Genomic DNA, 13,147 nt, shown 5'->3' on the forward strand with positions numbered 1-13,147 from the left:
CAGATGAAGGAAAAATACTAGTGTTTGAGTTCTCAGATCTGCTACTTGGTTGGTTTGTGACTGTGGGCAAATTTCTAAATCACTTTGAACCTGTATTTCCTCATCTGTCAAATAGGCACGCTTTTGTTGACTATATCATAGATCAGCCAGTCATCTCATGAATCCTATGCAGGAGTATGCAGTATTTATCCAATGGCAGAAATCAATAAAGATTCTTTTCTTTACTCCACTTTGCCTGCTTTGCTTAGTTTAAAAAAATGGAGGCAAATTTTATGAACAGTGAAATGCAGTTTTTAGGTACATAATTTGATGACTTATGATAATTGTATAATCTTGGTTAAGCAGTACTTGGCATAATGGAGAACATTTCCTTTTTTTTTTTTTTTTTTTTTCATTTCCATCAGCCCATAGACTTTCCTTACCTCCCCTTCCCAGTAATCTTCATTTCCTTTGTCAATCACTATCCTGTTTTATAGTTTTATAGATTATTTTGACTGTTCTTCAACTTTATATAAATGGAATAATAGACTACATACACTTTTTTCTTAAGTTCGGTATATTTTTGAAGTCATCCATGTTGTTGCACTTCTCAATAATTAACTTTTTTTTCTTGTTGAGTAGTGTTCCATTATATAAAAATGTCACAATTTGTTTATCCAATCTCTTGTGGATGGACATTTGGGTTGTTTTCAGTGTTACTGTATTATGAATAAGCTGCTATGGATGTTTCTGTGCAGTATTTATATGTTCTCTTTATTTGGAGTAGAATTGCAGGGTCTTAGAATATATGTGTGTGTGTATATATATATATATGTGTGTATATATATATATATACATATATATATATATATAGCCTTATATTATGTGGCATTGCCAAATAGTGTTCTAAAGTAATCATACGATTTCACCTTCCACCAATGATGTATGAAAACTCTAGTTGTTCCACTTCCTTGCTAACATTTAAAATTTTGTCTTTTTAACAGTTATTTGAGTGGTTTCAAGTGCTAACTTACTGTGGTTTTCATTTGCGTTTCCATGATGATTAATGATATTGAGCATGCTTTCATGTACTTTTTGGCCATTTGTATATCTCTTATTTGAAATGATTGGTTCGAATGTTGACAGATTTTACTTGGATTATTTATCTTTTTATTATAGTGGGAGTTATCTTGCATGTTATGGATTTGCATCCTTTGTCAAATGTATGTACTGCAAATATTTTCTCCCAATATGTGGCTTAGCTTTTTAATTTTCTTAAGTGTCTTCTGAAAGGCAAAAGTTACTAATTTTTCCTGAAGTCTGATTTATTATTTATCATTTTTTCTTTATACATAGTGTTGTTTGTGTTTCCTCAAAGAAATCTTTGCCTACCTCAAGGTCCCAAAGATCTTCTCAATATTTTCTTCTATAGGCTTTATGGTTTTAAAATTTAAGTATAAGTAATTTTTGTATATGGTGTCAAGATACAAAGTGCTTCCTTTTTTTTTTTTTTTTTTTTAAGTTTGGATATCCAGATGCTTTAGTATCATTTGCTGAAAAGATTTTCCTTTGCTCATTGTCATGTTTAAATGTTTGAAGATAAAGTGTAAACAGGATGAATGTATAGTGCTTAAATGCATGACATATAGAAAAGTAAAGATCATAGGGTTTTAAGTTATGTGAACTGCCTTACAATATTGACCCTCCATGTGTCTACTCCAATACAAAAAGAAATAATGACTGCCTTAGAATTATTAAGCATACAATGTGTTTATAATGTGCTTTAAAGTTATATGTAACTATATGAAATTTTTGCTTGTTCCTCAGAATTTAGAATATAATCCTTGAAGAAAATATGAATACACTTTTCTTATTATAACTGGGAGGAAGACAAGCTAGTCATCTTAGAGGCCTTGGTGTTTACTTAATCTGAGAAGTATAGTATTCTACTAATAAAGATGGGAGGTGTTTGCTGCTCATGAACAGTAGTGATAGCTATTAAAACCCAAGCAATTGCACTGTCCTGAGTTGCAATGTAGTTTCTGGTTTCACAAGATAGTAGAGAATAGTGTACACATTAAGCATTTCATTAAAAAAAGTCCATATAGTTTTAGATACTAGGTTATATGCTTTTTCTGTTTTTTTTTTTTTTTTCAAGAAAAAGCATATTATACTGAAACCATATATTGTACAGAATTGACAACCTTACTCTGGGTAAAAAAGATATACCTGTAGATAAACAAAAGAAACCAATATCTACATCCACAGGGATAGCCCATTTATTATCTCTTGATCTTCAATGACATATTAACTGCCAGGATTGATATCACTCTGAAATGTGACATAAAGTTTTTGAAATTGCCCAAGGGCATAAGTAACTGGTGACTTTACATTAATCCCTAAAGCATAGGTACCAAACCACTATCATTTAGTAAACATGAGGTACTCATCATGTCAACACTAATAACCAAAAAGAAGATTTAAGAATGATTCAGATTGACAGAGTATATCAGTGCTGGCATCTGACAAGGTAATTCTTGGGGGAGTGTGTTTATACAGGCAGGAAGGCAACTCCCTGAAGGAAAATGATCATGTCTGGGGGTTTAGGTATGCAGTGGACAATTTCTATTTGCATTTGGACAGGAATAAAAATGGATTTTGATGCCATCAAGAGATATAGCACTGTGAAGTACTGAAATGTGTTCCCATGGGGTTATTTAGAACCTCCTATAGAAAGTTATGAGAAAAAGAAAATAAAAACTAGTTTGTTTTCCTCAAAGGATATATATTGATATTCCTTGGAAATGGAGCTTTTGATTAGATGACTTATGAATATTCATTTTATCTTGTATTTTAAAAGTTTCATAGTGTTGGACAGTAATTCCTCTGTTACCATAAAGGAAAATGGCTTTTGAAATTATCTGAACAATATGTTAGAATGTATTTTTTTTTAGAATGTATTTATATTAGAGAGTAGTCCATAGAGATATTTAAATCTATGAAATAAGCTTTTTATATATGTGGCAAATGTTTACAACATTAGTTTAAAATTCACATTGGGTGAACAGGGGAGAATAAAGTCTCTGGTGCATCTAATGTTTGGCATTAGTAGCTCATTTGATCATTCCCAGTTAGGAATGAAAAAATAAGTACAACTTTCTTAGGTCAGTTTGCTTTCAGTTTGATATTGTATGGATGTTTTGGAAGCTTCTCTAAGTTTGTTTTGATCCCTGTTCTCTTAAAAGCCCAATCCCCTTCTCAGAGCTCTGTGTTACAGTTCTTGTTCACCTGACTGCAACCAAATGGATAGGAGAGGCTACCTAACTCTTTCTGGTGAGAAATTGGCATTAAAATTGGGAAGAAGCCAACAGGTTTGGACTGGTTCCTAGTACAGAGGAAATGTGAACTCTGGAGTTGTAGGTCTAAACTTCAGACAGAACAAAACAGTTACATCGAGTGAGGCCGATATGAGAGATAAGTTCCTGAATTTCCTTTCTGAGAAAGTCAGGGGGTCCAGCTGACATTGGTTCCTTGAGAAACCCCAGAATTTTCCCAAGATAGTCACTTTTCTGTTAATTATTTAGGATAGCTCCTATTGCAACTAAAATAACTTTGACTAAGAGAAAACAGAACTGGACCCAGGATAATAGCTCTTTTGTGATGTTTTAGTTTGGGTGCCCATAAAAGCAGACCCTGAGATAAGGATTTGAATGTAGGAACTTATTTTTACTAGATCATTGCCAGCACTGAAATGGACTAAAATGCTGAAACAACTTTGTCCTTAAAGAGTTAGCATTTTTCTTTGTTTGTTTGGATGCTGGTGAGTCTACTTATAATTGTATGTAAGTTAAAAATGCTTATGTAATATACACCATTATTTAAAATGTTTCTTTTTTAAACCCTATTAATCCTAAGAAATGGAAATAAAAAGCCAAGAATACAGTTATTTGTTTCTCTTATTCTCTCTTGACATCTTCACTGTTGATGGTATGCTAGGTAAGTTTTTATTTCAGATTTGCTCTATATTCTTTTTTGGGTGAAGTTAAGTCCAAAATTACCTAACAATAGTTGTGTGCATAATGTCTTATAATTTTCTTCAGAAATAGACCTTGAAATAAATATTGGAGTTCAGGAAATTTATCTTGGAGAGGATCTCAAGAAATGGGGAAGTTAGACATGAAGGAAAGGTAGCCAAAAAAATTTTTTTTTAAAGCAGATTACTGCTTGAGGTAACTGATGCTTAATCAGACCAGGAAATTTTGGGAGCCAGTGTAAAACATATCTGCACTGAGGGATGAGGGATCTAGAGTATTTACACCAAATCCTATTAGCTATTGGTTGAAAGCAGCTCTTAGGGAGCATTACTTTCTTGACATGTCATGCTTGTCACTTGGGGTCAAAAAGTAGGCTCTGACAGCCAGTGACAGCCCTTAGGCAGGAAATGTATAGGCCCTGGCTGTTGGAAGTTCAGCAGGTGTGCCTTGAAGTTGAAAGAATGTGGGAAACTAGGCAAGCACAGACACTGTCATACATCGGATACTGCATGATACATGCAATGGATTGTTATTTAATCCATTTTTTTATCTGTATAAGACAGACAAAACATGGAGGAATCCATTGTGAGTTAGAAGAGTCCACTAAATAAGGAGGAAGATGGTTTGTCTACCCAACCTCCTCCTGCCCCTGAAAACAACAAATTGATAAATGTGAACGAATTTTGGAGAGCACCTCCTCTGAAATGTTTCTATATGAATGAACTTTAGAATAATGCTACTCTTTATTGAACTGAGGCAAAATATTGTAGCTGCCTGATAACAGCCTGCCACATTACAAATCACCACTTGCAAGGTTACACAAGGTACCTTTAGAAAAAGCTAAATAAATTACTTCAAATAGTATGTTTGAATTCAAAAGGGAAAGAGCTGGTAGTTTGGGAGTGACAGTCCTTTCTTTTGGTTTCAAAAGGCCCATTCCCTTGCTTTGCCTTTCCATTTGCTGCTGGAAGTCGAAAGCCTGCAGTGAACATGTGAATAGAAGATACTCCTAATTGAGAAAGAAAATAAGAAAAGAATTTTTGTGAAACAGTCAGAAGGTCTCTTATTTGACTATTGTAATATTTATAGACTTTCAGGTTGGTTAAACTCAATGTAATTGAAAATATAACATTTAGCTAATTCATTTTCTCAATCTCTCCTCAATTAACGTTCTATTAGAAAAAAAATCCCGTACTTTTGGATCCTTTTTTATGCATTAAATCTAGAGGAGTCTATTTAATTTAAGTACTAATGATATGTCTCAAAAATGCACACACACAAAAAAATGCACACACATAAACATGTGTATGTGGACATACAGATGGCATTAGGGGAGGTATACATATACACACATGTGCACCACCACATAGGCACACACATTATAGTAGTCCTACCCATCAAGGTGGAAGCTTCAAATGGCCTCTAAGTAGGAGACAGCTGCTTGTTCAGCTAGGGTGGCATTCAGGGGACAGCTTTTTCAGTGGTTTGTTTTATCCTTACCTCACATCATTTAATGGCTTATTGTATGGGCAAGATCAATTAAGTTCATTTTCTGTCTCAATAATGTTTTAGTATATATTTTACCACAGACACTTTCAAGGATGTGTTGCCTCTCTTAGTTTACTTAACACTGTTTCAGGTAAAACTTTTGGCTTACTTGTTCTTCATTCTCTGTTGTTTGTGAACCCCAGCTCATAGAAAACAAAATCCCTCTGTTTACCAAGATTAGCAAAAGTCCACATTTCCTGTTATTATTCCACTGGATCTGTTATGTTTAGAGTTTATTTTCATTTAGGTAGTTGAAATTGTTGGTCTGATTAATGGGTAGGAGTGGTCATGAGAAATTATATTTGTGGGATTTCTGGAAAGACAGTACAAACTTGGATGCCACTTAACCTTTGAGCACCTTTTCAACTTAGAGATTCAATTTTTCTAAAAAGGAATAGGAAAAAGATAGGCTTAGTAAATTGGATGATAAAGGAAATAACGAATGAAGAATGTAGATTTAAAAAGGTAGGGGGAGAAGATGACCAATCAGTGAAGTTGGAATTATGTGGTTATAACTTGTACTGTAATTATCTCAGTAATTGCAAAGCCAATCCACTATCATATTTCACAATGAGAATCAGATAGCCTGAAACTGTGAACAGTTCTGTGTGGGTTCTTGCAAAAAAGTCTGTAGGATATGAAAGGATGAAGACTATAGTAAAGGAAAAGAGAACAGCCAACCTGTGATCTCTTGTAGTGTCAGCGCCTTAAGAGTAGCTTCAAAAAGCCAAAAGTTAAATTTGAGAATCACTATGTGAACAAATAAACTGTCTTTCTTCTGAAATGAATAAAACAACTATATTATAGTTCATAGAGTCAAAGAAATACTGATATATTTCTTTGGATCTTGAGTATCTGATGTTAGAAAGAGTAATGAGCATTTTGGTATGACTGCCGCTTCCAAGAGAGCAGGTCCCCAAAACTTTCTTTCTTTTCATTTATTCAGAGAGAGAAAGAGAGAGAGAGAGAGAGAGAGGCAGAGACACAGGCAGAGAGAGAGAGAAGCAGGCTCCATGCAGGGAACCCGATGTGGGACTCAATCCCGGGTCTCCAGGATCACACCCCGGGCTGCAGGCGGTGCTAAACCACTGCGCCACCAGGGCTGCCCTGTTAATTCTTATTTTAAAAACTGGCATTAAAATATGGGACATAAAGGAAACGTAGTAAAGTTTCCAGCTAATAGTTTTTCAAAAAGTGATATAAGTCCATCACTTCTCATATACACAGAATTTTTTACTACCTGATTTTAGGCGATTATAGAGTATATATTGTTAATATCTTTTCATTTCTTTTGCTGGATACCCAAATAAGTTGTCATATTAAGTCAGATTTACTTTTCTTTCAAAAAGACTATTTTAGGGAGAGAGAGTGAAAGAGGGATAGAGTGTGTGAGCTGGGAGGACAGAAGGAGAGCTCTCTCTCCCGAAGGAGAGACTCTCCACTGACTGCAGAGCATAAAGTGGGGCTCAATCCTTGGACCCTGAGATCATGACCTGAGCTGAAATCAAGAGTTGGTTGCTTAGCTTATTGAGCCACCCATGTGGCTCACCCTCACCCCTCAGATTTCCTTTAAATGAGAAAGAATACATTGTTGATTTTTTTATTGCATTATGTATGTAATTGTGTATTTAACTGTACTTTTTGAGAAAAAAAGCTTCCCTTGGTCCTTTTATTTGGTAATAGGACAATGATGTGCAATGGTTTTCATCTTGAGTGCTCAGATTTTCTCTCTGAAATTAAAGCAATTTCTGACTTGCATAATTGTGAACAACTATTCTTAGTGCATGAATTAATAGTAAATATTATTCTGTAGGCACAGATACAAAAACCAATGAATAGAGAGGTCATTTTGCCTAAGGTTTTGTGCACATTTTTGTAAATTATTGAATATGAAACAGTAATTAAGAGAACCTAGTAGGTAGATGTTATTATTTAAAGATGTCATATTTTATAAGTAAAAGAAGTGTTAGTGTTAGTGTTAGATTCCTGTGTGGATCTTCAAAATACCTAAAAAAGAAGCTAGGTCTTTAGTGTAAAACATTCCATATCTTATGCTGAATTATACATTTATAAAAATAATTTATGAAATTACTCTAGAAAGTAAATGTGACAGTTTTACTATGGAAATTTTGTACCACTGAATGTGCTTTTAAAAATTAGATTGAACAAAATATACTTACTACAATTGATGTAGAAAATGCAGATATAAAATTCTAAGTTACTAATGAGCTCTTTCTTTGAATTTTCTTGGCAAATAAAGTGAATGACTATCAAGTTTGTTTCATGTAATTTTTTATATTTATACTCACAGCCAAGCTTTGATCTTTTGCTTTTTGTTTGCTTGCCTGCAAGTTTTAAAAGTCAGCATGATGGAATGTTCACGTGACAAAGGTAAAGCTGACTATGGCACCAGTTTTATGTATACTTGATTTTAGGGAACATTTTCTCTCCAGAGTAAAGTCTAAATATATTTTCTATATATTTGTGGGATATTTTTCTGCTAAGATTCATTCATTTTAACATATACTTACAGGTACTTCTATATATTAAACATATTCTAATAGTATAGCAGATATTTATGGAGTATAACTATGATGCAAGCACTTTGCTAGATTTTTATTCACAAAAGTGATAAAACAAACCTAGCTAAAAATACACTCAGGCCCCATGAGATTAGAATTTCAGAATTTCATGTAATATTTTAGGTTAGATTCCAACAGAAGTTTCATGAATTTCAGTAAATTTTGTTAAAAACTGTGTTTCAGGAAGTTAGTTTTTAACTTTATTTCTATGTTTATTATTTAAGTATGTAAATTAAAATGCTGCGTTTTGCTGATAGTGATAGATTAATACAGATGTGTTTTAATGTAATTTCACTGGAAGTTAATTTACCTGGTTATAACAAAACTGGAATTATTTTCAAGATGTAATTAATGTAAGTGCTATAATTAATGCACGGTGGACTCCTGAGTCTTCACTTCTGATGTCTTGTACTAAAAGAGTATTGTATTTCAAGTGCTATTCAGATATTTGTATCTAAATACTGAGTATGCCTCCTGCCACTTCCTGATAAGCAAAATAAATGTAGAGAAGTTTAATTTTTTTTAATATAGCACAACTTCAAATGAAAGTCATGTGCCCATGCCTTTCAACAGCTATTTATGGGGATAGATAAGAATTTTATTGCTACATAAGTATTTTCAGAATATCATCTGATTCTTGGGTTCTTTAGTGCCCCCAAATATAAGATAGTGGTCATGAACTCAGAATTAATGTTTATTGGATTAAAATGAACAAATTCCAAAAATTAATATATTTTAGCCTATTACTTATGGACCGGATGGATAATATATTATTTTTAAAGATTTTATTTATTTGTTTATTTGAGAGAGAGCATGTGTACAAGTGGGGGAAAGGGGGCACACAGAGAGAATCTCAAGCAGACTCTGAACTGAACCTGGGCTCTCTCTCAGACCCTGAGATCATGACCTGAGCCAAAACCGAGAGTTGGTTTGCTTAACCAACTGAGCCACACAGGCACCCCCAATAATATATGATTTTAGAAGTTATTTCTTACTGTTTAGTTTGATTTACTTTGATGTAACAAAAGACATTACTTCCTTTCTGTTTTAAGAACACTTGCTGGCTAACTCTGCCACTAATGGAAAATGGTTCATTTGTCTCCTGTTCAGAGGTCTCCTTATTTTTATTCTGTATTAGTATGATTGTGAAGAACATACATAGAATTCTTTAGTTTTAAGTCATTGCCTATAGTGATTTTGGGCATAATTTTAGCAAGTAATAATACATTTCTTATAAAATGGGAGTTATCTAATTAGTTGCAACTCACTGAGATTTGTAGACTTCTGTCAGTATGAAAACCATTCTGCTGCTGCTGCTGCTGCTAATTCTGATCTTCTAGCTCAGAACTGCTAAGTAGTTCCATGAGCTAACGCACGTGGGCACATGTGACACAGTTGAGACTAGAAAAATTTACAAGGACAAAGTCATGAAGACAGTTAAGCCCTAATAAATTTAATCCTTTTGGTAAAAAGGAGAAATTACAGATCTTAAATAAAGAGTAAAATTATATTTATTTAAATCTACTTAAGCACTACTACTTAAATAAACAATTTAAGGACATTTATTTAGTACTCTTCTATTTTTCACAGCACTATCATTATGGATTAATAAAAGCAAGTAAATCTGTTTGGTAGCCTAGAATTAGATGTATTGCTGGTGACTACATTTCAGGAGGATAAAATTCTGTTAATTTACCTGGTTATAACAAAACTGGATTTATTTTTAAGATGTAATTAATGTAAGTGCTGAAAATGCACAGTGGACAAAAGAAAATAAATTCCTTGAAATAGGACAGTGGAAAACAAAGGCTACACTATCTTTTATGAATTGTTACCACTTTTTAAAGTAAATATTTGGGGGGCGGGTTTGGATGGCTCAGTCAGTTAAGCATCTGACCGGGATCCAGCCCTGTGTTGGGTTCCCCACTGGGCAAGGAGTCCCTTTGTTGTTTGTCATCTCCCTCTCCCTTTGCCCTCCCCCTGCTTATTCTCTGTCTCTCTCTGAAATAAATAAATCTTTAAAAAAAATATTTAACTTTGGTTCTTAAACATTTATTTAGGTATTATGTTTACTCTTTATAATTAGAATAAAGGTGATAAAGCAATAGAAATGGAAATGGTTAGTTAGAACTAACACTTGTGGAAAACTCTTTCAGTAAACCCACCACAAAGTGATTGAAACTGTTCTTAAAGTGATTTTCCCATAAAATACAGCTTCAAAGGTTGATACGGTTATCCACAAGTATCAGTCTTAAAAGAAGTGTGTGGGCATTTCAGGTAAAAAGGCCAGATGGCTTTTCTTTGGACAGGAGAAGAGAAGCAGAGATCAAGGACTTTGTAGATAATTGCTTGAGAATAGTGTTGAATTGTTTTTTTCTTTGAAGCACTGAGGGGCGACACACATGTAGTATGGTTTAGGAGGAGTCAGAGATGGCTGCCACCATGTTCTAGTCAATTCAACACAGAGTTTAACTCCGACTTCTCTGATATCAGATTTTGCTAATGGGGCCAGGAATTGTATTTGATAAGAAGGTAATTCTTTACTTTTATCTAGAAGCAAAATGTACATTAAATCTGAATTTTTATAATTCAGATTCATGTTACTTCATTTGAGCCTCAAACAGAGATTTATAGGATACATGGTATTTGCATCTTACTGATAACAGAGCCAAGGTCCATACAACTAGGGAGTAGCAACGCTGGGCTTGGGCTCCAACCTTACTGACAGTGAAGCCAGGTTCTATGCATAGCACTGTGAGGACTTTCAGACAACAGCGAAGTAGCCTAATCATGTGCCCACATGGACAAATAACAAATTATACTCTGTATATTGACCACTTAGAGCTCCCTTGAAAATTGGACTTCGTATGCAATACAATCCTGACATAAATATCGGAATATGTTCTCTCTGAATTCTGGAATTATCTGTGATTATTTTCATTATGTTTTTAGTAATTCTCAGATTTTCTCCAATGACATTTATTTCTTTTAGAATCAGAAAAATATTACTCTTTTTTAAATGATTTTATTTATTTATTCATGAGAGACACAGAGAGAGAGAGAGAGAGGCAGATACACAGGCAGAGGGAGAAGCAGGCTCCATGCAGGGAGCCCGATATGGGACTTGATCTTGGGACTCCAGGATGACGCCCTGGGCCAAAGCCAGGCACTAAACCACTGAGCCACCCAGGCATCCTAGAATCAGAAAAAATATTCTTTTTTTTTTAAATTTATTTGTGATAGTCACAGAGAGAGAGAGAATGAGGCAGAGACACAGGCAGAGGGAGAAGCAGGCTCCATGCACCGGGAGCCTGATGTGGGATTCGATCCCGGGTCTCCAGGATCGCGCCCTGGGCCAAAGGCAGGCGCTAAACCGCTGCGCCACCCAGGGATCCCGTGGGTTGATGCTTTTAATAGGCATTCTTTGTCTATTGAAATGCATCCATATTCCCTTCTTCATCTGTTAGAATGCAAGATTGGTTTCTCTCCTGGGCTGTGCTTCAGTAACTGGGACCTTGAGAAGGAATCCATTTCCTTATCCCTTATTCCTCATTCCTCATTTTCTCTTCTGTGAAATGAAGGCACTGCACCTAATACCGGAGATTAATTTCTACACCAACACTGGGCACTCTTCAGAATGCTGTCTTATCTGAGAGGTCAACCTAATGGGAACATGGGTAAAACAAGGGACTCCAGTAGGAACACTACTCATTTCCATGAATTGTTAACTAGTTAAAGCTGTTTCGGGCTTGAGGTTATGCCAAGGTCATCCCAGGGACTGCAGGTCAAAAATGTTTCTTGTAATTAGGTGAAGAATGGGAGATGGATGTGAATATATGCTTTTGGGAAAAAAGCAAGGTGCTTGCTCTGTGGTTTTTATTTTTCAAAACAAAAAAGCAAAAAGCACAAACTTGTTAGTGATCAGGTCAGTTAGAGGTTTATCAACTCGAAGTAGGTCAGGAAAAGAGGGAAATAAGCAATAAATGGCTGAAGTTACCTGTTCAACTAATAAGCAAGCAAAATGTGGACCTGCTCTTAGTGGAGGAAATAAGCCAAGGATAGAGGAAGATACACTGCCTGAAGGTGTTGTGACACTAACTTAATAACTATGAGTTATTAAAGACAAATAAGAATTAGTAATAAATGAGTCAAACATTTATTGTAGGAGGGCTAATTGCCTCACAATACTGAAAAACTAATTCACTTTCATAGTTATTTCATATATTCTTATCTTTGATAGTTTTAATAAATCCAAACAGATAATACACTTTATAGAATAGAGAAGGCAATTAGCATTGGTTATGAAGCGTTGGTTACATGCTAGTCAATGTTTTGGTGATTTACGTCTGTTTCCTTAGATCCATCTAACAACTTGATAATAGAGTTGATAATTGAGATGGCAATAGTAATCATAGCTGGCGTTTTATTGGTACTGTACGTCCAGGAGAATGGTAAACTTTGTGATTAAGATTGGGGCTGAGGATCTAGACTCCCAGTGACAGCACTTGCACTTTGTGTTGCCTTGGGAAAAATTCTTATCATTCTGCACACCTCTTTTTCTCCTCTCTAAAATGGATATGATATTTGACCTAACAGTAGTTTTGAGGGTAGTTTCATGACTTACTGATAAAGTTCATGACATACAAGAAGCACTTAGTGAAATCGCTGCTGCTTCTTATCCCCCACTACTGTTTTTTTTTTTTTATCCCCCACTACCTTATTAGTATTCATCTGTACAACAACATTATGAGGTAGATCCTTTTGCAGCCCCATTTGGAGAAACTGAGGATTAAAAAACATAGATAACTAGCCCAAATCACACAATTTATAAAAATCCAAGATCTTCTGTTTCTGTATTCCATATTGCTTTCTCTTTTGCATCTTGAATGCATAGAAATGACTACGCTTGATTCCTTGACCCTGACTACTAGATTATCATTGCTGCTCCTCTGGCACTGTTTGAAAAAAAAAAATTAAATACTTCGAAAGTAGAAGCAAGTGTGA

The 13,147-nt window shown here is 34.7% G+C and overlaps 1 protein-coding gene across 22 annotated transcripts in view; it reads left to right on the top strand.

The window, feature by feature from the left end:
- KHDRBS2 (KH RNA binding domain containing, signal transduction associated 2) overlaps nucleotides 1-13,147 on the top strand; it is a 589,140-nt gene that overhangs the window by 14,994 nt on the left and 560,999 nt on the right. The window lies entirely within an intron of this gene.

This window comes from Canis aureus, chromosome 7 (genome assembly GCF_053574225.1).
Source record: "Canis aureus isolate CA01 chromosome 7, VMU_Caureus_v.1.0, whole genome shotgun sequence".
Taxonomy (NCBI): Eukaryota; Metazoa; Chordata; class Mammalia; order Carnivora; family Canidae; genus Canis; species Canis aureus.